Here is a 3975-nt window from a genome sequence, read left to right as displayed (position 1 = left end):
GTTCGCAGGTCCTACTCCAAGTTGCCAAAGCTACTGATCACAGGTTTTAGCAGTTCGCAGGTCATTAAACATTCAGTCATATGACTTATTACGGCAAAACTACACTGCTACATGCATGGGGGGCAGGAGCCACTATTAAACGGACTGGCGCTGTGAAGTTCACTGTTAAAGGGGCAGGCACTGCGTAGGTCACTGTAAAAGGGGCGGGCACTGTGGAAATCATTGTTAAAGCGGCGGGTACTGTGGAGGTCACTGTTGAAGGGGCAGCCACTATGAAGGTCACTGTTAAAGGAGTGGTGAATATTAAAGGGTCGTGCACTGTGGAAGTCACTGTTAAAGGGGTGGGCACTGTGGAAGTCACTGATAAAGGGGCGGACACTATGAACGGTCACTGTTAAAGGAGTGGTCAATGTTAAAGGGGCGGGTACTGTGGAGGTCACTGTTAAAGGATAAGGTACTGTGGAGGTCACTGTTAAAGGGGCGGGCTCTGTGGAGGTCACTCTTAAAGTAATGGGCCCTGTGGAGGTCAATGTTAAAGGGGCAGGCACTATTAAAGGGAAGGGCAATGTGGAGGTCACTGTTAAAGGGGCGGACACTGTGGAGGTCACTATTAAAGGGGTGGTCAAAGTTAAAGGGGCGGGCACTGTGGAGGTCACTGTTAAAGGGATGGTTAATCTTAAAGGGGCGTGCACTGTGGAGGTCACTGTTAAAGGGGCAGGTACTGTGGAGGTCACTGTTAAAGGGGCGGGCACTGTGGAGGTCACTGTTAAAGGGACGGCCACTGTGGAGGTCAATGTTAAAGGGGCAGCAACTGTGGAGGTCAATGTTAAAGGGGATGGCACTGTGTAGGTCACTGTTATGGGGGAAACTATTGATATCTTTTTACGACACATGGAAACATAAAATGAAATAGATGAAATATACCCGTGCAAGCCGGTTCCTTCTGCTAGTAATATTATAAGTGATAACCAACATGGGTTTACCAAGGACAGAAGTTGTCAGACTAACCTGATTTGTTTTTATGAGGAGGTGAGTAGTAACCTGGACAGAGGGGCAGCTGTGGATGTAGTGAGGTAGGTAGAAGCCTGGACAGAGGGGCAAATGTGGATGTAGTGAGGTGAGTAGAAGCCTGGACAGAGGGGCGGCTGTGGATGTAGTGAGGTGAGTAGTAGCCTGGACAGAGGGGCAAATGTGGATGTAGTGAGGTGAGTAGAAGTCTGGACAGAGGGGCGGCTGTGGATGTAGTGAGGTGAGTAGAAGCCTGAACAGAGGGGCGGCTGTGGATGAAGTGAGGTAGGTAGAAGCCTGGACAGAGGGGCGGCTGTGGATGTAGTGAGGTGAGTAGTAGCCTGGACAGAGGGGCAAATGTGGATGTAGTGAGGTGAGTAGAAGTCTGGACAGAGGGGCGGCTGTGGATGTAGTGAGGTGAGTAGAAGCCTGGACAGAGGGTTGGCTGTGGATGTAGTGAGGTAAGTAGTAGCCTGGACAGAGGGGCGGCTGTGGATGTAGTGAGGTGAGTAGTAGCCTGGACAGAGGGGCGGCTGTGGATGTAGTGAGGTGAGTAGAAGCCTGAACAGAGGGGCGGCTGTGGATGTAGTGAGGTGAGTAGAAGCCTGGACAGAGGGGCAGCTGTGGATGTAGTGAGGTGAGTAGAAGCCTGGACAGAGGGGCCGCTGTGGATGTAGTGAGGTGAGTAGAAGCCTGGACAGAGGGGCGGCTGTGGATGTAGTGAAGTGAGTAGTAGCCTGGACAGAGGAGCGGCTGTGGATGTAGTGAGGTAAGTAGAAGCCTGGACAGAGAAGCCAATGTGGATGTAAGGAGGTGAGTAGAAGCCAGGACAGAGGGGCGGCTGTGGATGTAGTGAGGTAAGTAGAAGCCTGGACAGAGAAGCCAATGTGGATGTAAGGTGGTGAGTAGTAGCCTGGACAGAGGGGCGGCTGTGGATGTAGTGAGGTGAGTAGTAGCCTGGACAGAAGGGAGGCTGTGGATCTAGTGAGGTCAGTAGAAGCCTGGACAGAGGGGTGGCTGTGGATGTAGTGAGGTGAGTAGTAGCCTGGACAGAGGAGCGGCTGTGGAAGTAGTGAGGTGAGTAGTAGCCTGGACAGAGGGGTGTCTGTGGATGTAGTGAGGTGAGTAGAAGCCTGGACAGAGGGTTGGCTGTGGATGTAGTGAGGTGAGTAGAAGCCTGGACAGAGGGGCGGCTGTGGATGTAGTGAGGTGAGTAGTAGTCTGGACAGAGGTGCGGCTGTAGATATAGTGAGGTAAGTAGTAGCCTGGACAGAGGGGCGGCTGTGGATGTAGTGAGGTAAGTAGAAGCCTGGACAGAGGGGCGGCTGTGGATGTAGTGAGGTGAGTAGTAGCCTGGACAGAGGGGCGGCTGTGGATATAGTGAGGTCAGTAGAAGCCTGGACAGAGGGGCGGCTGTGGATGTAGTGAGGTGAGTAGTAGCCTGGACAGAGGGGCGGCTGTGGATGTAGTGAGGTGAGTAGTAGCCTGGACAGAGGGTCGGCTGTGGATGTAGTGAGTTGAGTAGAAGCCTGGACAGAGGGGCGGCTGTAGATATACTGAGGTGAGTAGCAGCCTGTACAGATGGGCAGCTGTGGATGTAGTGAGGTGAGTAGCAGCCTGGACAGAGGGGCGGCTGTGGATGTAGTGAGGTGAGTAGTAGCCTGGACAGAGGGGCGGCTGTGGATGTAGTGTTTCTGGATTTTGCTGAGGCTTTTGATACTGTCCCTCATAGACGTTTAATAGGTAAAGTAAGGTCTATAGGCTTGGAAAGTGTAGTTTGTAATTGGATTGAAAACTGGCTGAAGGACCGTGTCCATAGAGTTGTGGTCAATGATTCCTATTCAGAATAGTCTGGGGTTATAAGTGGTGACCCCAAGGTTCAGTGCTGGGTCCTCTGTTATTTAATTTATTTATTAATGATATAGAGGTCGGGATTAATAGCACCATTTCTATTTTTGCAGATGACACTAAGCTGTGTAGTACTGTACAGTCTATGGAAGATGTCCATAAACTACAAGCTGACTGGGACACTCTGAGTGATTGGGCATCAACTTGGCAAATGAGGTTCAATGTGGATAAATGTAAAGTTCTGTATCTTGGTAGTAATAATCTCCGTGCTTCATATGTCCTGGGGGATGTAACACTGGGAGAGTCACTTATAGAGGATTTGGGTGTCCTTGTAGATCATATATTAAACAACAGCATACAATGTCAATCAGCTGCTTCTAAGGCCACCAGGATATTGTCATGCATTAAACAAGGCATGGACTCCCGGGGGAGGGATGTGATATTACCACTTTACAAAGCGTTGGTGCGGCTTCATCTGGAATATGCAGTTCAGTTCTGGGCACCAGTCCATAGAAAGGACGCCCTGGAGCTGGAGAGAGTACAGAGGAGAGCGACTAAACTGATAAGTGGCATGGAGGGTCTGAGTTATGAAGAAAGATTAAAAGAATTGAATTTATTTAGTCTTGAGAAGAGACGTCTAAGAGGGGACATGATTAACCTGTACAAATATATAATTGGGCCATACAAAAATACGGTGAAAAACTGTTTTTTATTTAAAATGTGCTCAAAAGACAAGGGGGCGCTGCCTCCGACTGAAGAAGAAGAAGTTCAGTCTACAGAAGCGTCAAAGCTTCTTTACTATAAGAACTGTCAATCTGTGGAATAGACACCTCAGAATGTGGTCACAGCAGGAACAGTAGACGGTTTATACAAGGGTTTAGATGAATTCTTAAAAGTAAACGACATTAATGTTTATGAAAACGTGTAGAAATCTGAGTCTCACTTCCTTCTGGGAATCGCGTCCCCATCCATCCCTTGGTTAAACTTGATGGACGTTTGTCTTTTTTCAACCGTATCAACTATGTGACTATGTAACTATGTAAAAAAATGTTAGGTCTACTGGAAACATTCTTTTTAAATGCTGAGTATATATAAAGGGCGATCCTACCCCAATCACAC

The sequence above is a fragment of the Bufo bufo genome, chromosome 5, assembly GCF_905171765.1.
Source record: "Bufo bufo chromosome 5, aBufBuf1.1, whole genome shotgun sequence".
Taxonomy (NCBI): domain Eukaryota; kingdom Metazoa; phylum Chordata; class Amphibia; order Anura; family Bufonidae; genus Bufo; species Bufo bufo.
The sequence above is the reverse complement of the archived record's forward strand: the minus strand, read 5'-3'. Positions refer to the sequence as shown.